This window comes from Coenobita brevimanus, chromosome 33 (genome assembly GCF_032717465.1).
Source record: "Coenobita brevimanus isolate Jiangsu-jjx chromosome 33, ASM3271746v2, whole genome shotgun sequence".
Classification (NCBI taxonomy): Eukaryota; Metazoa; Arthropoda; class Malacostraca; order Decapoda; family Coenobitidae; genus Coenobita; species Coenobita brevimanus.
In genome coordinates, this window is record NC_136986.1 from 22955413 (window position 1) to 22978393 (window position 22981).

Genomic DNA, 22981 nt, shown 5'->3' on the forward strand with positions numbered 1-22981 from the left:
GATAAAAGGCTTGCCCTTTTTGGTCAGGTCATGGAGGGATTGGCAATGTTTGCAAACCCCTTCATGAAGCACCGGTAGTACGAAGTAAGTCATAGGAAGGCGCAGACTTCAGGGACATTACGGAGTAGGGGAAGGTCTGCAATTGCGTGCAGCTTGACAGAGTCAGGTGATCTTACTTCCTTGGAAATAATGTGTCCCAGGAAGGAGAATATTGGTGCGGCCAGAACGCATTTCGAGGGTCTGAGCTTGAGGCCTGCCTGACGAATGTGTAGGTAGACCTTCCTGAGGCATTGGAGGTGGTCGGCCCATGTCTGGCTAAAAATGATTATGTCATCCAGGTATGCCAGGCAGATTTCCCAGGTAAGGCCACTCAGGACAGACTCCATTAACCCCTTAACTGTGGGGCGTCACTTTTGTAATGCTTGGGAGCAAGGGATCATACCGCGGGGCGTCGCTTTTGTGATTCTGTGTTATTTTGAATTCACCCGGGCTTCCAAGTGGGGGGTTGTATCATCTATCAGTACTGCCAATGTCCAACACTAGTCAGCACTCCTAATCTTATCTGTACTCCCATCCATTGTTGACAATTTAGCCATTTCTCCCCGTTCTTGACTCCCTTCCCTACCCCCCCTCCATTACCCTATCCTCTCGCCTGCCTGGCTGTGCTACGCTAAGTAAATCTTCCCTGAAATTTTTCACTGATTCCATCCATTGAAATAAGCCCTATGCCTTATTCTTATACCAAATAATATATACAAGAAAGAAATAAGGTAAGTGAGAGCGCCATACACCTGGAATTGGCTAATTATCACCTGACAACACCGCACGTGCACTCGTTCGCTAATTTTCGCTGTTTATTTCCCCTTGAAATATGCCGTATAATCTATTTTCGTAATAAATATACATATAAGGAGGGAAGGGAGAAGTCTAAGTGATATTTACATTCACCTGGAACTACCTAATTTATAATGTATTGTCTAGATTTCCTGCCAATCATTTCGCTGCTATATATTAGCTGTGTCAAGAGGCTAACGTTGGTAGTAATGAATTTCCCTAGGTAGGCCACCACCCCGGCCCACCCTTATCAGTTCACTCTCATCTTCCAACGTGGACGTATGTCAGTTTCCTCTTGCTAGCTTCAGGGACTTTTCACCCCCATGCAAAGGGCCCTGTGACCTTTACCCCCTACTAAACCTCGTGTGGAAAGAGGTAAAGGGCTGACAATTGATAAAAGAGTGACTACGATCTTTCTATTGAGTAAAACAGTGCAAGTGGAATTGTAAATAATGTGTAAATAATGTGTAAACAGTAAGTGAAAGTAATGAATGTAAATATACGTGAACAGTGGAAAATAGTTTTATAAGTTACTTCAAGTGACAGTGCATAACACAGTGTAAATAAAAAAGAAATGCAAATAACGTAAATAAAACAGAGAACGTAAATAGAAATGTAAATGAGTAGTATTAAAAGAATACGAGTATATACCCTAGGAGTAATGAAAGTTTCACTCTAGCATGTCTGAATACTATGAGTTATGAGAGTGAAGGTGAAAAAGACATTCACTTTCAATGCTAGTATACAGGACGAGAAATTGAATGCTACGTATTTTACTGAAAGAATTGAATCCCTACAGTGACAATAAACTAATACTACTGAAGGAAACTTATGGATAAAGACTGTAGATATATTTAAGTGTTATATAGTAATAGAAATATAAAGTGTGAGGGGTTTTATGAATAATAAATGACAGAGTACCAAGAGCGAACTAGCGCAAGTGCGACGGTCAGATGCGCTCGTAATTTTCATTGCTTTCACAGTGGGGTTTTTTTTGGAGTATGGATCCCAAACTACTTGAAAATCATAGAGTAGTATATATAGTGTTAATATCTGGCTGTGGGAATCACATTACGGGTTGTCGGGAAGTGTAAAGTGGAGACTTCGTTACCCAACTTCAGAGGTTTCCACAAGTCCTACGATAACTGACGAAGGCTCAACAAACATTCCAGAAGAAAGCTGAAGGTATGTGCCATAAGCATATTTAATTTTAATATTCTAGGACTAATAACTGATTTTTGGCAAATGTTTTTTGAGAGTCTGTCGGAGCCCGAATAACCCCGCGGCACATGCAAAACATTGGTAAACATGCCCGCGGTGTAGGGGTTAACCTGGAAAAGATGGCAGGGTGTTACAGAGTCCAAATGGTAGTATGTTGAGCTCATAGTGTTTCCCATTACTGGTGGAAAACAAGGTCTTCCCCCTGTCCTCATGGTGTACGGGGACTTGCCAGTATCCTGATTGAAGGTATAAGGTGGAGAACCAGGAGGCTCAGTATAGGGAGTTGAGAGAGTTGTCTATCCTGGGAAGGGGGGGTGGCATCCTTAGTAGCCACGTCATTCAGTCGGCGGTAATCCGCACAAAAGTGCATGGTGCTGTCTTTCTTTTTGACCAGGATGACGGGAAAACCACGGGCAGGTGGAGGGTGATGTAACACTGGCATCGAGCATTTCCTGGACCTGCCTGTCTTCCTCAGCCCGTTGTTTGGGGTTCTTCCACCGTGATGGTTGGCGAATGGGTGGTCCTATGGTGTGGATCTTGTATGTCAGGTAGGTTGTGTGGCCAATGTCAGTAGGACCTGACGCGATGAGGTATTGGAAGTCCAGGAGAAGTCGGTGAACTGTCCACTTGGTGCGGTGAGAGGTGTTCAGGTAGTGAGGGTAGGGTGGCAGGGGGGAAATGGACAGTGCACAGGGTTCGGCCTCTTCCATCTCTCCCACCACTAATCCTTTAGCTAGCATGAGGGGGGTGGTGGAGATGTTTGCTACTTGGACTGCTGCAATGTGAGGGGCGGAGGGAGGAAGGTGGGCAACAGCAGACAGGCCGAGAGGGTTCCAGGTGACATGTTGGGGGAGAACAGGATGGAGGCTCTAGTGGGCCTGTTCAGATGTAGTCAGGCCTCCTGCTGGGGGAGAATGGTTAGGGCAGAGAAGATGGTCACTGGGAAGGTGGGATGTGAAGAGCGGGGTGGAGAGATGAGGGGGGTCTGGGGAGAGGGGGGGTCTGCATGTGCAGAGGGGTTGAGGGGAGGGGTCCAGGAGCTTCTGGAACTGGAGATGTCACTTGTGACAATCGATGTTCATTCGTAGCTTCTGCAGGGGGTCCAGTCCCAGGTAGCCATCATATGCGTGGCAGGTTGAGTCAAGTACGATGAATCTGTGTTAGGTAGAGACTTGTTAGTGGGTGTTGGTGCACAGGGCCCGGGTTTCCCCAAGTATGGGCAGGGGGCATTCCCCTGCATCCACGAGATGAGCTGATGTAGGGAAAAAAGGGTCAAAGGCCAACTTATGACAGGAGTAAAAATAGCTGTAGAGGCAGGATTTGGCTGCTCCTGTGTCGACCAGTAGCCTCGTTTTCATCCCGTTCAGTCTCATCTTGTTGTAGACTGGGGGGCGGTATTTATGAGAAGTGGCTCCCAACACTGTGGGGGGATTTGTGGGGGCAGGCCTAAAAATCCAGCTGCTGCGGGATCTTGTCTTCCTCCTGCTCTGTTTCTCCGGGGTTGGTGCCCTTGACTGGTAAGGTGTTGTCCTCAGTGCCCTCATTATCCAGGGAGAACACTTTCCTGGGTGGTTGGTCTGCACTAGGCAGCCTTTAGTCGTTCTCGGATGTCATGGAGTGGAGATCTGTGGCTAGAGGCGGAGAACTCCCACTGGTTGATGGAAAGGCAGTTTGTGCTTTCTTTGAGGTTGGGGTGTCTGTTGGTGGGGTGTGCCCTGGGTAGGTTGGGTGTGGAAGGGGGGGTTGGTGTGGGCCGAGGGCATCTGTGGTTTGTGGTGTGGTGCTGGTCTTTGGGTGGGGAATTTGCTTATGATGTTGATCTGCCGTGGGGTGGAGTGGGAGGCTAGGAGATGTCGTATCAGTTGAATGTCTTTATATAGGTCTCCCACTGGGTCATGTATCGGAAAATGTTCCCTAATAACACTGGGGAGGACCCTTAAAAGTGTGTTGAATGTATGTTGTTCCCAGGTTGCTGTTTCAGTCTCTGGGTATGCGGTGGTGATGAGTCACCTGGCCTAGATTAATGTATCATCTAGGCTCCCATTGTAGATTAGACTGTCGAGCTGTGATAGTGCCACAACTCTTCCTAATGATGGTGTGACGGTCTGAATCACTATTTGGTGAAATTTGCCCATGTCAGCTCTGGGATGATTTTGGGTGCAATACTGGCTACTGCTTTGCCCAGGAGAGGCAGGGTGACTGCTATTTTTTGTTTGTCATCTTCAAACACTACGTCGAGGAGTAGTGTGATCATGGATAGGTATGTGTGTTTGTCTTATTGTTCTGGGTCATATTTAGGAAATTTCACATAGGGTTTTGCTGTCATTTTGCCGATGCCTCTGTTTTGCTCCTCCCTGTATTCTGCCCTGGTCAAGAACAACCGCTGGCCACCAGTGTTACTCAGGGTGTTTTTAGGTCGATTTCTCGTCCTGGAAACACTAGCAATAGAGCCGGGGTTCTCTTTCAAGACTGGAGCTAGATCACACTATGAAAGGAACTGGGCATAAAAACTCTGGACAACAACCTTACACGTATATTATCTTAAATTCTACACACAGTATACAATATGGGTACAAGTACAACACAGTACACTATTCAGTCATAAAGGCACTAGGTAGACTAGAAGGCTCCTACTGGGCTGCTGAAGTCCTGGGCTCTACAGGTGTTAGCCAGGTGTAGGAGGAGTCCCATCAGGTGTTCCTTCCTTCAGGGGACACGGGACAATCCTCAGGGGTGACGTCGTCTTTAGTGGGCTGCTGGCAGTGAAGTGAGAGGCCCTCCTCTAGTGGAGGGTCTGGTCCTTGAGGCTTGGGCCAAACAGGGCAAGCAGGCGTGTTTGTCTGCGACCACACTGGGGACAGGGTCACCGTTGTCTGGGCTGGGGAGGCTGCACCCCAGAGTCACAGGGACACCTCTGGGAGTCCAGCGGCCGCAGTCTCCCTCCCGTTTGGCTGCCATCAGGGGGAGTCTGTGGCGTCGCCTCTGGTGGGAGTTTGTCAGCTGGTCGTCTTCCCTAGGCATCAGCTGCAATGCACACACTCTCAGGGTTGCCACAGTGCCTTGCCAAACCTCCTTGAGCCAGGGAAGTTCCTCCTGGGGGCTACCTCTGTGGGGAGAAACAGAAGGGCATCCCGTTTGGCTACCAGAGGGTGGAGCCAAACAAGGGTCATCCTTCATGGGGGAAGTCACAGGGGTTGAGAGATGTTTGGTGGGGTGTCTCTCCCTGGCGCGACTTTTGCCTGTCGCCGAGGTCCAGTGGGCAACAGGAGGAGGGCAGCTGATGGCTGTCCCTTTCCTGTCAGTGCAGCTGAAGCCCATCACCAGGGCCCGACTTCCTGACGGGACCATAGGTGAAGTGTGGCTGAAGGCAATCACCGGTGTCCTGTGAGTGGAGTGGATGGCAGTCGATATGCGGCTGAAGGCTGTCACCTGCCTGCTGGTGCAGCTGAAGGCCGTCACCGGAGTCCAGCTCATGGATGCAACTGCAGAAGGAGAGGGGGGGTACCATCTCTCCCTGAGTGCAGCTGAAGGTCGTCACCGGTTTCTGCAGGGGTGGGGGGTTTTGCAGCGGTTGAGCAGCTTAAGGCCATTTCTGGTTTTGTGCGGCTGAAGACCGTCACTGGCTTTGTGCGGCTGAAGGCCGTCACTGGTTTGGTGCAGCTGAAGGCTGTTACTTGGGTGTTGCTTGGGACTGAAGAATCAGCCCCACCCCGAACCTGTCAAGGGCTGGTCCGGCTGGAAGGTAATGTGCTCGGACTGCAACGTCCTTGCTGGGTCTGTTACAGGGAATGAGGGTGCAAGGTAGTCGGGGACGTAGGTCCATACTATACTGTCTTGGCAGCGCACGCACCCTCAGAGCCCCTCCATGGTCTCCTCCTTGGAGGGTGTCGTCATGCCTTGGCAGTGTTCTGCTGCTATGGCAGGTATTTCATTAACATATCTCACACAAAACTGATTGGGCTACTAAGTATTGCAAAACGATTGTGATACAATATTCGGATGTAATGATCAAATTAACTACTTTCTCACAACAATAAATAGTAACAGCAGAAATTTTAACAAGTATATAATTCACACCTCGATCCAACTGCGTGATGGAAGGACACGGAAATTGAAATTGAGGGCCTGGGCAACCGCAACCAGCTGGTTGTAGTCAGTGCCTGAGTACTTGGTGATGTTGCCCTCGATGGACTCTTGCCAGTAGGGTTCAAATGGAAACGCCGTCACGTTTATCGATGCGCCATGGAAACTGCCAAAAATAATGTAATATTCTAAACTTAAGGAAGCTGTAGTGCAACAATAAGAGTGGAAGTGACTTTTTATTCAGTTTATGATAAATCTATAGGAATAATGGCTACTGCTAATTATTCAAGGCAAGTAAAGATACTCCATGACAAATTTAATAATTGTTTATTAGTTCTATCTATCTATTATCTATTGCCAGACGCCTCAATCCCGTTCGGGATGGCCACATCAAATCGCCTCCACGTCGCTCTGTCCCTCGCCATTTCACTGCCCCGCTCCCAACTCACACCCCTCTATCTCATTACCTCTCCACCCCATCCCTCTGTCTCATCCTCGGCCTCCCCCTTCCTCTTCCCCCCTCCGCCTCACTCACATACACTCTCTTCGTCAGTCTTTCACCCTCCATCCTCTCCACATGGCCAAACCACCTCAGTGTATTCCTCCTAACGCTTCCTATCACATCCACATCCACACCACAATGCTCCTTTATACCCTCATTTGTCAGCCTGTCTGTCCATGTGACTCCAGAGGCTCCTCTTAAATAACTCATTTCCACTGCTCTCACTCTTGACTTGTGTCCTTTCAGCAACGTCCAAGCTTCACTTCCATACGTTAGAGTTGGTATCACAATACTGTCATGTAGTAACTTTTTCACTTCCATGCTCACTTCCCTGCTTCTTATCACTGCTTTCAAGGAACCAGCAACCTTTCTTCCCTGCTGTCCCTTTCAAGCACTTCACCCTCCAAACCTCCATCCCTACTCATCACACTACCCAAGTACTTAAACGTACTCACATTTTCCAATTCCTCACCATCCAATCTCGCTGTACATTCACTGACTTCACCTCTCTCAAAGACCATAACTTTACTCTTCCCTACATTCACCTTTAGATTCCGTTTCTTACACACTCTCCCAAACTCATTCACCAAGTCTTGCAGCTCTCCTTCCTCTTCACTCAACAACACAGTATCATCTGCAAACAACAGTACAGGGAGTTTCCAAACTCTACCCTCTCTCACCAGGGCCACTCCAACATCCACTATCCTACCTTGTACCTCTTTTATTACCCCATCCATGAACAGATTGAACAACCATGGAGGCATGACACATCCCTGTTTCATCCCAACCTTCAAAGAGAAAAATTCACTCAGTTCACCATCCACACGCACTGCAGCCTTAGCACCATCATACATACTCTTCAAAGCATTCATCAACTTCCCATCTACTCCATATATTCTTAATACTTTCCACAATCCTTGTCTATCCACCCTGTCATATGCTTTCTCCAAATCCATGAAAGCCGCATACAACTTCTTTCCCTTCTCTAGAAACTTTTCCACTAAAGATCTAAGAATGAATATCTGATCTACACAACCTCTTCCCTTCCTAAGCCTCCCTGTTCTTCTCCAACTAATTTCTCTGTTCTTTCTCTAACTCTGTCAATAAGTATCCTACCATACACTTTTCCTATTATACTAAGAAGACAGATGCCCCTATGAATACCACACACTTCTTTTTCCCCTTTTCCTTGTACAGGGGAATAATTATACCTGACTTCTACCTTCCTCCCAGGCCAATCTGCACATTTTCCACATCCATTCTACTACTATCTCTCCCCCATACTTCAACATTTCACCACACACTCCATCAATTCCTGGGGCTCTCCCCAGTTTAACTTTCTTCATTGCTTCCACAACTTCTATCCTACTGATTTCTTCTTGTCTTCCCCCCTCCCTCCTTCTCCCAGCCATTCCCCAGCCACTTATACTCGCATTACTTCCAACCTCTATGTTCAACAATTCCTTAAAGTGTTCTCTCCATCTGCTCACTTTTTCTCCCTTCTTCACTAGTAATCTACCATTTTTATCTTTCACTACCCTGCTAACTTCACTTCCACCCTGTCTTACTCTTCCACCCTGTCTTTTATTATTTGATTACTAATATTAATTTCATTTAAGTAATGTTTATAACATGTATACTGCAGACTACAAAATATGCCTGTTTTACACTAATCTGCACTGGATTCTCAGCCTTGCGCAATATATTTCACATACTTCAGATGCAGAAAAATACAAAGCTATGGTTCTACTTCATTTCCATTACACTTTCTCATGACTAGCACCATAGTCTAGTGTTAACCTCTTGTTATGCCTAAGCATAGGAAATGGAGAGATGACAACTTTAGGTCAGGTTAGAATAAAATGATTATAGCCCAATCTATATTCGTGAGTAATTTGGATGCGTCACTTATATTTTTCCAGTTTTGTAATGCCCACTAACTTCAGCAGAGTACATAAGATCCTCAAGTTCTGAAATGGCTAGAAATCTATACACATTACCTGGTGTATTTCTCCGGGAAAAGGGTGTGAGGTGTGAGATAGCGTAGACCTGATGTGGGGGTCCAGGAAGCCACTTGCAGCACCCGGGCACCGTCAGGACTGTACGGCAAGTGAACCAACATGCTGTAACTGCACAATACGTTTATAGTTTTCAGACAGAATAAATTATCTTTATTTCTTCGACAGTACATGGGTGAAATATATCATTTGTTTTAGCTAAGGAGAGGACAGTTTCATGTAGTCTTTGGAAGAACTCTGGTGGTGAAAGTTATATCTAATCGAGGCAATCATATAACCCATTCGTTAAGGAATGCTATAACGAACTGCTCAGTGTGAAAATTGTCCTGAGTGACATTCTCTGGCGGTTGGAATAATGAACGAAAAAAAATGTATGAAGTTAATTCCACTTATATTCTGTTCATCACATAGGGCCGTCTTTTCGATGCCATGGATGTTTCCTAGTAATAAATCTTGTCCAGTTAATTGTATCCTACAGTATGGCAGACTCGTCAGCCATTGGCTCTATATACTCTCCACATTTTTTCTCTTGCCGAAATAAATTCATATCCAGGGTTCCTCACAGGAAAAAGACCAGTTACTCTACCCTGTTCGCTTTAACTTGGCCTAATATTATCATCTTTCCATATCGAATGCTAAACTGTAACTAGATACAGTATTAGCTTTATGATACATTGCTAGTCATGAAAATTGTCACTGAAATGATGTATAACCACAAAATTGTTATTCTGCCACTTAACTGTGTGAAATAGGATGCAAAAGGAAGAAAAATCTGGGACAAGTTATAATGAAGGGCAAAAGTGAGAATATAGACTGACAAGTAATATCATTGTGAATTGTTCTCTCTTTAGTCCAACAAAGCTTTGAACTACCAACTCAGCACTGAACAGCAGGCTTTTATTCAGTGTGGAACTCCCCTGGGATCCAATGGGTTAATGGCTGACAAACCTATCGGTCTCTTTTACCCACTGGAGTCCAGGGTCCAAAGTATTGGACAGAATTGTAATATTTCAAGTCTTTATAAGGGGGTGAACCCTCGGCTAGGGACCTATGAGTGTCACGAATATGAGCCGTTAGGCGAAGGGCGGTACGCCTAGTGCCCTCCAAGTGCAGTGCCTCACCCAGCACCCCTGGGATGCAATGGATTAATGGCTGGCAAACCTATCAGCCTCTTTAACCCACTAGAGCCCAGTGTCAAGAGTATTGGAAAGAAATGGGATTTTTCAAGTCTTTATCAAGCAGGGAACACTCAGATGAGGACCTATGAACGTCATGACTATGAGCCGGTAGCCAGAGGGCAGTACGCCAAGTGCCCTTCCAGTGCAATGCCTTGCCCAGCACCCCTGGGATCCAATGGGTTAATGGATGGAAAACCAATCAGTCTCATTAAGCCACTGGAGCCCAGTGTCCAGAGTATTGGACAGAACTGGGAGTTTTCAAGTCTCTATAAAGCAGGGAACCCGCCGCTAGGGACCTATGAGCTTCGTGACTATGAGCCAATAAGCGGAGGGCGGTACGCCTAGTGCCCTCCCAGTGCAATGCCTCACCCAGCACCCCTGGGATCCAATGGGTTAATGGCTGATAAAGCTATCAATCTCTTTAACCCATTGGAGCCCAGTGTCCAGAGTATTGAACAGAAATGGGATTTTTGAAGTCTTTATAAAGCAGGGAACCCCCGGGTAGTGACCTATGAGTGTAGAAAGTATGAACCGAGTGGCAGAGGGCGGTACGCTTAGTGACCTCCCAGTGAAATGCCTCGCCCAGCACCGACGGGATCCAATGGGTTAATGGATGGCAAACCTATCGGTCTCTTTAACCCACTGGAGCCCAATGTCCAGAGGAGGGGACAGAACTGGGATTTTTCAAGCCTTTATAAAGCAGGGAACCCCCAGGTAGGGACCTATGAGCCTCACAACTATGAGCCGAAAGGCAAAGGGCGGCACACCTAGTGTCTTCCCAGTGCAATGCTTCACCCAGCACCCCTGGCATCCAATGGGTTAATGGCTGGCAAGCTTATCAGTCTCTTTAACCCACTGGAGCCCAGTGTGCAGAGTTTTGGACAGAATTGGGATTTTTGAAGTCATTAAACAGCAGGGAACCGACGGGTAGGGACCTATAGGCGTAGCGACTATGAGCCGATAGGCGGAGGGCTGTATGCCTAGTGCTCTCCCAGTGGAATGCCTAGCCCAGCACCCCTTGGATCCAATGGTTTAATGGCTGGTAAACCTATTAGTCTCTTTAACCCATTAGAGCCCAGTGTCAGGAGTATTGAACAGAACTGCGATTATTCAAGTCTTTATAAAGCAAGGAACTCCAGGTAGGGACCTATTAGCGTCGTGACTATGAGCTGAGAGGTGGAGGGCGGTACACCTAGTTCTTTCCCAGTGCAATGCCACGCCCAGCACCCATGGGATCCAATGGGTTAATCACTGGCAAACCTATCGGTCTCTTTAACCCACTGAAGCCCAGTGTCCAGAGTATTGGACAGAACTAGAATTTTTCAAGTCTTTAAAAGGGGGGGAAAGCCCCGGGTAGGGACCTATGAGCATTGCAACTATAAACCGATAGGCGGAGGGCGGTATGCCTAGTACCCTCCCAGTGCAATGCCTCACCCAGTAACCCTAGGATCCAATGGGTTAATTTCTGGAAAACCTATCGATCTCTTTAACACACTGGAGCCCAGTGCCCAGAGTATTGGATAGAACTCCGATCTTTCAAATCATTATGAAGCAGGGAACCCCCAGGTAGTGACCTATTATCTTCACGACTGTGAGCCGATAGGCGGAGGGCGGTAACCCTAGTGCCATCCCAGTGAAATACCTCGCCCAGCATCCCTGGGATCCAATGAGTTAATGACTGGCAAACTTATCTTTCTCTTTAACGCACAGGAGCCACTGTAGCCCAGTGTCCAGAGTATTGGACAGAACTGGGATTTTTCAAGTCTTTATCAAGCAGGGAACCCCAGGGTAGGGACCTATGAGCTTCACGACTATCAGCCAATAGGCGGAGGGCAGTACGCATAGTGCCCTCCCAGTGCAATGCCTCACCCAGCACCCCTGTGATCAAATCGGTTAACCAGTCACGTCCCGAGCTATTTCGCACTTCTGACACCCCCCCCAATCCTGATGTATTTTCGAAAAAAATAAAATGGCAAAACCTCCGCTTTTGGTGAGAAACATCGAAAATTCATAGAGAAATCGCTCACCTGAGGTTTAAAATACTCGATCTAGGTTGGAGTACCTCCTTACCTGACTGGGTTTTCTAACAGGCTGGCACCAAAGAAAACGAGTTCTATGGGAGGGTAACTATTTCACACAACTCATAAACGGTATTTATTTATTTACTTGGTACGAATTTATATGTAGTACGAGAGTATATTGGTTTTCAAACAGTAATATAGGCATTATAAGCATGGTTTCACTCACTAACTCATCACCATACCTGACCTTCTTTGGCCACATTACCTGATCATTATTTCTGACTGTTTCTTCTTCTAATGTTATGTAAATTTTGTCCTCCACATTGTCATCGATTGGGGAATCACTCTGGCCCTGAATATCTTTACTGGCCAGTTCACTGGTAACAGGTGAATTGCCAAGACAATGGCGTGAGGGGGGGAGGGGGGAGGTAATGTGGTGTAAGGCATTGTCCCTGTTTGGCATCTTGTAGAGGAATAGAGGAAGGTGTCCCGTGCATACGTACAAAAAATCACGCGTCAAAATTGAAAATTGTGCAAATTAGGGACCTTGCAATTGCACGACGTACCAGTACGTCGCTGGGACTGGCAAATGCAAAATGCTGCAACATACCCATACGTCGACGGGATGGGGCGGGTTAATGACTGGAAAACCTATCGGTCTCTTTAACCCATTGGAGACCATTGTCCAGAGTATTGGACAGAACTGGGATATTTCAAGTCTTTTTAAATTAGGTAATCCCCGGGTAGGGACCTATGAGCTTCGCGACTACGAGCCGATAGGCGGTGGACGGTACACCTACTGCCCTCCCAGTGCAATGCCTCGCCTAGCACCCCTGGGATCCAATGGATTAATGGCTGGGAAATCTATTGGTTTCTTTAACCCATTGGAGCCCAGTGTCCAGAGTGTTGGATAGAACTGAGATTTTAAGAGTCTTTATAAAGTAGGGAACCCGTTGGTAGGACCTATGAGCTTCGTGACTATGAGCCGATAGGCGGAGGGCAGTACGCCTAGTGCCCTAGTAGTGCAGTGACTCGCCTGGCAGCCCTGGGATCCAATTGGTTAATCACTGGCAAACCAATCGGTCTGTTTAACCTACTTGAGCCCAGTGTCTGGAGTACTGGACAGAACTGGGATTTTTCAAGTCTTTATCAAGCATGGATCCCCCGGGTAGGAATCTATGAGCTTTGCAACCATGAGCCGATAGGCAGAGGGCGGTACTTCTAGTGCCCTCCCAGTGCAATGCCTTGCCCAGAACCCCTGGGATCCAATGGGTTAATGGCTGGCAAAGAAATCGGTCTCTTTAACCCACTGGATCCCAGTGTCCAGATTATTGGACAGAACTTGGATTTTTAGTCTTTATCAAGCAGGGAACCCCCGGGTAGGGACCTATGAGCTTCAAGACTATGAGCCAATAGGCAGAGGGCAGTACACCTAGTGTCCTCCCAGTGCTATGCCTCGTCCAGTACCCCTGCGATCCAATGGGTTAATAGCCGGCAAACCTATAGGTCTCTTTAACCCCTTAACCGCGGGGCGTCACTTTCATGACGCTTGGGAGCAAGGGATCATACCGCGGGGCGTCGCTTTTGTGATTCTGTGTTATTTTGAATTCACCCGGGCTTGCAAGTGGGGGCTTGTATCATCTTTCAGTACTGCCAATGTTCAACACTAGTCAGCACTCCTAATCTCATCTGTACTCCCATCCATTGTTGACAATTTAGCCATTTCTCCCCGTTCTTGACTCCCCTCCCTACCCCCCGTCCATTACCCTATCCTCTCGCCTGCCTGGTCGTGCTACACTAAGTAAATCTTCCCTAGAATTTTTCACTGATTCCATCCATTGAAATAAGCCCTATGCCCTATTCTTAAACGAAATAATATATACAAGAAAGAAATAAGGAAAGTGAGAGTGCCATACACCTGGAATTGGCTAATTATCACCTGACAACACCGCACGTGCTCTCGTTCGCTAATTTTTGCTGTTTATTTCCCCTTGAAATATGCCGTATAATCTATTTTCGTAATAAATATACTTATAAGGAGGGAAGGGAGAAGCCTAAGTGATATTTACATTCACCTGGAACTACCTAATTTATAATGTATTGTCTAGATTTCCTGCCAATCATTTCAGTGCTATAAAGTAGCTGTGTCAAGAGTCTAAACGTTGGCAGTACTGATTTCCCTATGTAAGCCACCACCCCGGCCCACCCTTATCAGTTCACTCTCATCTTCCAGTGTGGGGGTACGTCTGTTTGCTCTTGCTAGCTTCAGGGCCTTTTCACCCCCATGCAAAGGGCCCTGTGACCATTATCCCCTACTAAACCTCGTGTGGAAAGAGGTAAAGGGCTGACAATTGATAAAAGAGTGACTACGATCTTTCTATTGAGTAAAACAGTGCAAGTGGAATTGTAAACAATGTGTAAATAATATGTAAACAGCAAGTGAAAGTAATGAATGTAAATATACATAAACAGTGGAAAATAGTTTTATAAGTTACTTCAAGTGACAGTGCATAACACATTGTAAATAAAATAGAAATGTAAATAACGTAAATAAACTAGAGAACGTAAATAGAAATGTAAATGAGTAGTATTATAAGAATACGAGTATATACCCTAGGAGTAATGAAAGTGAAAGTTTCACTCTAGCATGTCTGAATACTATGAGTTATGAGAGTGAAATTGAAAGTGACATTCACTCTCAATGCTAGTATACAGGATGAGAAAGTGAATGCTACATATTATACTGAAAGAAATTGAATCCCTACATTGACAATAAACTAATACTACTGGAGGAAACTTAGGGATAAAGACTGTAGATATATATAAGTGTTATATAGTAATAGAAATATAAAGTGTGAGGGGTTTTATGAATAATAAATGTCAGAATACCAAAAGCGAACTAGCGCAAGTGTGACGGTAAGATGCGCTCGTAATTTTCATTGTTTTCACAGTGGGTTTTTTTTTTTGGAGTATGGATCCCAAACTACTTGATAATGATAGAGTAGTGTTTATAGTGTTAATATCTGGCTGTGGTTATCATATTACGGGTTGTCGGGAAGTGTAAAGTGGAGACTTCGTTACCCAACTTCAGAGGTCTCCACAAGTCCTACGGTAACGAGGAAGGCTCAACAAACATTCCAGGAGAAAGCTGAAGGTATGTGCCATAAGCATATATAATTTTAATATTCTACGACAAATAACTGATTTTTGGCAAATATTTTTTGAGAGTCTGTCGGAACACAAATAACCCCGCGGCACATGCAAAACATTGGTAAACATGCCCGCAGTGTAGGGGTTAGCCCACTGGAGCCCAGTGTCCAGAGTATGTAACAGAACTGGGATTTTTCAGGTCTTTATAAAGAAGGGAATCACCGGGTAGGGACCTATGAGCTTCGCGACTATGAGCCGATAGGTGGAGTGCGGTACACCTACTGTCCTCCCAATGCAATGCCTCATCCAGTACCCATTGGATCCAATGGGATAATGGCTGGCAAACCTAGCGGTCTCTTTAACCCACTGGAGCCCAGTGTCCAGAGTATTAGACAGAACTGGGATTTTTCAATTCTTTATAAAGCAGGGAACCCCCAGGTAGAGACCTATGAGCATCTCAACTATGAGCCGATAGGCGGAGGATTGTACGCCTATTGCCCTCCCAGTGCAATGCCTCGCCCAGCACCCCTGGGATCCATTGGGTTAATGGCTGGCAAACCTATCGATCTCTTTAACCCACTGGAGCCCAGTGTCCAGAGTATTGGACAGAGCTGGGATTTTGCAAGTCTTTATCAAGCACGAAACCCCTCCGTAGGGACCTATGAGCTTCACTACTATGAGTCATAGGTAGAGGGTGGTACGCCTAGTGCCCTCGCAGTGCAATGCTTCGCCCAGAACCCCTGGGACCCAATGGGTTAATGACTGGCAAATATTTTGGTCTCTTTAACCCACTGGAGCCCAGTGCTCTACCAGTGCAATGCGTCACCCAGCACCCCTGTAATCAAATGGGTTAATGACTGGAAAACCTATCGGTCTCTTTAACCCATTGGAGACCAGTGTCCAAAGTATTGGACAGAACTGGGATATTTCAAGTCTTATAAATTAGGTAATCCCCACGTAGAGACCTATGAGCTTCGCGATTATGAGCAGATAGGCGGAGGGCGGTAAGCCTATTGCTTTCCCAGTGCAATGCCTCACCCAGCACCCCAGGGATCCAATGGGTTAATCACTGGCAAACCAATCTGTCTGTTTAACCTACTGGAGCTCAGTGTCCGGAATACTGGAGACAACTGGGATTTTTGATGTCTTTATCAGGCAGGGATCCCCGGGGTAGGAACTATGAGCTTTGAGACTATAAGCCGATAGGCAGAGGGCGGTACTTCTAGTGCCATCCCAGTGCAACGCCTCGCAAAGCACTCCTGGGATCCAATGGGTTAATGGCTAACAAACCAATCAGTCTCTTTAACCCATTGGATTCCAGTGTCCAGATTATTGGACAGAACTTGGATTTTTAGTTTTTATCAAGCAAGGAATCCCCGGGTAGGGACCTATGAGCTTTGCGACTATGAGCCAATAGGCTGAGTTCGGTACACCTAGTATCCTCCCAGTGCTATGCCTCGCCCAGCACCCCTTGGATCCAATGGGTTAATTGCTGGCAAACCTATCGGTCTCTTTAACCCACTGGAGCCCAGTGTCCTGAGTATTTGACAGAACTGGTAGTTTTGAAGTCTCTATCAAGCAGGGAACACCCGGGTAGGCATGCATGAGCTTCGCAATAATGAGCCAATTGACAGAGGGTGGTACACCTAGTTCCCTTCCAGTGCAATGCCTCACCCAGAACCCCTGGGACCCAATGGGTTAATGACTTGCAAACATTTCAGTCTCTTTAACCCACTGGAGCCCAGTGTACAGAGTCTTGGACAGAACTGGGATTTTTCAAGTGTTTAACAAGCAGGGAACCCCCAGGTAGGGACCTATGAGCTTCGTGACTATGAGCCAATAGGCAGAGGGCGGTACCCCTAGTGTCCTCCCAGTGCAATGCCTCGCCCAGCACCCCTGGGATCCAATGGGTTAAATGCTGGCAAACCTATCGGTCTCTTTAACCCACTGGAGCCTAGTGTCCAGAGTATTGGAGAGAACTGAGATTATTTAAGTCTTTATAAAGCAGGGAACCCCCACGTAGGGACCTATGAGTGTCGCGACTATGAGCTGAGAGGCGGAGGGCGGTATGCATAGTGCCCTCCCAGTGCAATGCCTTGCCCAGCACCAGTGGGATCCATTGGGTTAATGGCTGGCAAACCTATTGGTCTCTTTAACACAAAGGAGCCGAGTGTCCAGAGTGTTGGACAGTACTGGGACTTTTCAAGTCTTTATAAAGCAGGGAACCCCCGGGTAGAGACATATGACCGTTGCAACTATGAGCCGAGAGGCGGAGGGCAGTACGCCTAGTGCCCTCCCAGTGCAATGCCTCACCCAGCACCCGTGGGATCCAATGGGTTAATGGCTCGCAAACCTATCGGTCTCTTAAACCCACTGAAACCCAGTGTCCAGAGAATTGGACAGAACTGGGATTTTTCAAGTCTAGAGAAAGCAGGAAACCCCTGGGTAGCAACCTATGAGTGTCGCGACTATGAGCCGAAAGGAAGAGGGCAGTAAACCTAGTGCCCTCTCAGTGCAATGCTTCGCCCAGCACCCCTTGGATCCAGTGGGTTAATGACTGGCAAACCTATCTGTCTCTTTAACCCACTGGATCCTAGTGTGCAGAGTATTGGACATAATTCGGATTTTTCAAGTCTTTATCAAGCAGGGAACCCCGGGTAGGAACCTATGAGCTTCGGGACTATGAGCCGAGAGTCGGAGGACGGTATGCCTAGTGATCTCCCAGTGCAATGCCATGCCCAGCAATGTGACCTCCCAGTGAAATGGCTCACTCAGCACCCATGGGATCCAATGGGTTAATGGCTGGCAAACCTATCTGTCTCTTTAACCCACTGGAGCCCAGTGTCCGGAGTACTGAACAGAACTGGGATTTTTTAAGTCTTTATAAAGCAGGGAATCCTCAGGTAGGAACATATGAGCGTCACAACAATGAGCCAATGAGCGGAGGGCGATAAACCTAGTGACCTCCCAGTGCAATGCCTTGCCGTGCACCCCTGGTATTCAATGGGTAATGACTGGCAAACCTATTGGTCTCTTTAACCCACTGGAACCCAGTGTTCAGAGTTTTGGACAGAACTTGGATTTTTCAAGTCTTTATACAGTAGGGAACCGCAGGGTAGGGACCTATGAGCATCGCGACTATGAGCAGAAAGGCGGAGGGCCGTACGCTTAGTGACCTCTGAGTGAAATGCCTCCCCAAGCACCCATGAGATCTAATGGGTTAATGTCATGGAAACCTATCGATCTCTTTCACCCACTGGAGCCGAGAGTCCAGAGTATTGGATAGAACTAAGATTTTTTAAGTTTTTATAAAGCAGGGAACCCCCGCGTAGGGACCTATGAGTGTCGCGACTATGAGCTGAGAGGTGGAGGGCGGTATGCATAGTGCCCTCCCAGTGCAATGCCTTGCCCAGCACCAGTGGGATCCATTGGGTTAATGGCTGGCAAACCTATTGGTCTCTTTAACACAAAGGAGCCAAGTGTCCAGAGTATTGGACAGTACTGGGATTTTTCAAGTCTTTATAAAGCAGGGTACCCCCGGGTAGAGACATATGACTGTCGCAACTATGAGCCGAGAGGTGGAGGACAGTACGTCTAGTGCCCTCCCGGTGCAATACCTCACCCAGCACCTGTGGGATCCAATGGGTTAATGCCTCGCAAACCTATCGGTCTCTTAAACCCACTGGAACCCAGTGTCCAGAGAATTGGACAGAACTGGGATTTTTCAAGTCTAGAGAAAGCAGGAAACCCCTGGGTAGCAACCTATGAGCATTGCGACTATGAGCCGAAAGGAAGAGGGCAGTAAACCTAGTGCCCTCTCAATGCAATGCTTCGCCCAGCACCCTTTGGATCCAATGGGTTAATGACTGGCAAACCTATCTGTCTCTTTAACCCACTGGATCCTAGTGTGCAGAGTATTGGACAGAACTGAGATTTTTCAAGTCTTTATAAAGCAGGGAACCCCGGGGTAGGGACCTCTGAGCGTCGCGACTATGAGCCTATAGGCGGAGGGCGGTACGCCTAGTTCCCTCCCAGTGCAATGACTCTCCCAGCACCCCCTTGGATGCAATGGGTTAATGCCTGGTAAACCTATTGGTCTCTTTAACCCACTGGAGCCCAGTGTCCAGAGTATTGGACAGAACTGGGACTTTTCAAGTCTTTATAAAGCAGGGAACCCCCAGGTAGGGACTTATGAGCGTCGAGACCATGAGCAGTTACGTGGAGTGTGGTACGCCTAGTGCCCTCCCAGTGCAATGCTTCACTCAGCATCCCTGGGATCCAGTGGGTTAATGGCTGGTAAACCTATCGGTCTCTTTAACCCACTAGAACACAGTGTCTAGAGTATTGGACAGAACTGGGATTTTTCATGTCTTTATAAAGCAGGGAAACCCCGGGTAGGGACCTATGAGCATCCGAACTATGAGCCAATAGGGGGAGGGCAGTACCCCTAGTGCTTTCCCAGTACAATGCCTCTCCCAGCACCCCTAGGATCCAGTGGGTTAATGGCTGGCAAATCTATCGGTCTCTTTAACCCACTGGAGCCCAGTGTCAAGAGCATTGGACAGAACTGGGATTTTTCAAGTCTTTATCAATCAGGGAACCCTCGGGTTTGGACCTATGAGGTTCGCGACTATGAGCTGAGAGGCGTAGGGCGCTACGCCTAGTGCCCTCCCAGTGCAATGCATCGCCCAGCACCCGTGGGATCCAATGGGTTAATGGTTGGCAAACCAATTGGTCTTTTTAACCCATTGGAGCCCAGTGTCCAGAGTATTGGACAGAACTGGGATTTTTCAAGTCTTTATAAAGCAGGGAACCCCCGGGTAGGGACTTATGAGTGTCGCGACTGTGAGCCAAGAGGTGGAGGGCGGTAAACATAGTACCCTCCCAGTTCAATGCTTCACCCAGCACCCCTGGGATCCATTGGGATAATGGCTGGCAAGCCTATTGGTCTCTTTATCCCACCGGATGCCAGTGTGCAGAGTTTCGGACAGAACTGGGATTTTTCAAGTCTTTATAAAGCAGGGAACTGCCGGGTAGGGACCTATGAGCGTAGCGACTATAAGCCGATGGGCAGAGGGCGGTACGCCTAGTGCCCTCCCAGTGCAATGGTTCGCCCAGCACCCCTGGTATCCACTGGGTTAATGGCTGGCAAACCTATCGGTCTCTTTAATCCACTGGAGCCCAGTGTGCAGAGTATTGTACAGAACTGTGATTTTTCAATTCTTTATGAAGTAGGGAACCCCCAGGTAGGGACCTATGAGCGTCACGACTATGAGTCGATAGGCGGAGGGCGGTATGCCTAGTTCCCTCCCAGTGCAATGCATCGGCCAGCACCCCTGCTATCCAGTGCTATCCAATGGGTTAATGGTTTGCAAACCTATCAGTCTTGTTAACCCACTGGAGTCCAGTGTCCAGAGTCTTGGACAGAACTGGGATTTTTGAAGTCTTTATAAAGTAGGAAACCCCCATTTAGGGACCTATGAGCATCGGGAGTATGAGCCAATAGGTGGAGTGCGGTACACCCAATGCCCTCCCAGTGCAATGCCTCATCCTGCATCCCTGAGATCCAATGGGTTAATGGGGGGCAAACCTTTGGGTCTCTTTAACCGACTGGAGAGCAGTGTCCAGAGTATTCGACAGAACTGAGATTGTTGAAGTCTTAATCAAACAGGGAACCCCACAGTACGGACGTATGACATTCGCTATTATGAGCCTATAGGCAGATGGCATTACACCTAGTGCCCTCCTAGTGCAATGCCTCGCCCAGCACCCCTGGGATCCAATGTGTTAATGGCTGGCAAACCTATCGGTCTCTTTAACATACTGGAGCCCAGTGTCCAGAGTATTGGACAGAACTGGTAGTTTTCAAGTCTCTATCAAGCAGGGAACCCTCGGATAAGGATCTATTAGCTTCACAACAATGAGCCGATAGGTGGAGGGCGGTACGCCTAGTGCCCTCTCAGTGCAATGCTTCTCCCAGAACCCCTGGGACCCAATATGTTACTGGCTGGCAAACCTATCGGTCTCTTTTACCCACTGGAGCCCAGTGTCCAGTGTATTGGATGGAACTGGGATTTTTCAAGTCTTTATAAAGCTGAGAACCCCCGGGTATGGACTTATGAGCGTCACGACAATGAGCCTAGAGGCGGAGGGCGATACGCTTAGTGATTTCCCAGTGAAATGCCTCGCACAACACTCGTTTAATCGAAATGGTTAATGGCTCACAAACCAATCAGTCTCTTTAACACACTGGAGCCCAGTATCCAGAGTATTGAAAAGAACTGGGATTTTTCATGTCTTTATAAAGCAGGGAACCCCCGGGTAGGGACCTATGAGCGTCGCAACTATAAATCAATAGGCGGACAGTGATATGCCTAGTGCCCTCCCAGAGCAATGCCTCGCCCAGCACCCCTGGGATCCAATGGGTTAATGTCTGGCAAACCTATCGGTCTCTTTAACCAACTGGAGCCCAGTGTGCAGAGTATTGGACAGAAGTAGAATTTTTCAAGTCTTTAAAAGGGGGGCAACCCCCGGGTAGGAATATATGAGCATGGCGACTATGAGCCGTTAGGCGGAGGGCGGTACGCCTAGTGCCCTACCAGTGCAATGCCTCACCCAGTATCCCTAGGATCCAATGGGTTAAAGGCTGGCAAACCTATAGGACTCTTTAACCCACTGAAGCCCAGTGTCCAGAGTATTGGACAGAACTACGATTTTACAATTCTTTATCAAACAGGGAACCCCCGGGTACGGACCTATTAGCTTCATGACTATGAGCCGATAGGCAGAAGGCAGTACTCCTAGTGCCCTCCCAGCATAATACATCGCCCAGCACCCCTGGGATCCAGTGAGGTAATGACTAGCAAACTTATTGGTCTCTTTAACACACTGGAGCCCAGTGTCTAGAATATTAGACAGAACTGGGATTTTTCAAGTCATTGTCAAGCAAGGAACCCTGGGGTAGGGACCTATGAGCTTCGCGACTATGAGTCGATAGGCGGAGGGTGATACGCCTAGTGCCCTCGCAGTGCAATGCCTTGCGCAGCACCAGTGGGGTCCAATGGGTTAATAGCTGGTAAACCTATCGGTCTCTTTAACCTACAGGAGCCCAGTGTCCAGAGTATTAGACAGAACTGGAATTTTTCAAGTCTTTATAGAGAAGGGAATCACCGGGTAGGGACCTATGAGTTTCGCGACTATAAACCAATAGGCTGAAGGCAATTCACCTAGTGCCCTCCCAGTGCAATGCCTCACCCAGCACCCCTGGGATCCAATGGGATAATGGCTGGAAAACCTATCGGTCTCTTTAACCCACTGGAGCCCAGTGTCCAGAGTAGTAGACAGAACTGGGATTTTTCAAGTCTTCATCAAGCAGGAAACCCCCGGGTAGGGACCTATGAGCTTCAAGACAATGAGTCAAAAGGCGGAGGGCCGCACGCATAGTTCCCTGCCAGTGCAATGCCTCGCCCAGCACCCCTAGGATCCAATGGGTTAAAGACTGGCAAACCAATCAGTCTCTTGAAGCTGCTGGAGCCCAGTGTCCAAAGTTTTGGACAGAACTAGGATTTTTCATTTTTTTATAAAGCAGAGAATCCACGTGTAGGGACCAATGGGCTTAACGACTATGAGTTAATAGGCGGAGGGCTGTACACCTAGTGCTCTTCCAGTGCAATGCCTCACCCAGCACCCCTGGGATCCAATGGGTTAATGGCTGGCAAACCTATCGGTCTCTTTAACCCACTGGAGCCCAGTGCCCTGAGTATTGGACAGAACTGGGATTTTTCAAGTCTTTATAAAGCAGGGAACCACCGGGTAGGGACCTATAATGTGTTACAACTATGAGCCGAGAGGCAGAGAGCAGTAGGCCTAGTGCCCTCCCAGCACAATGCCTCGCCATGCACCCATGGGATCCACTGGTTTAATGGCTGGCACACCTATCGGTCTCTATAACCCACTGGAGCCCAGTGTCCAGAG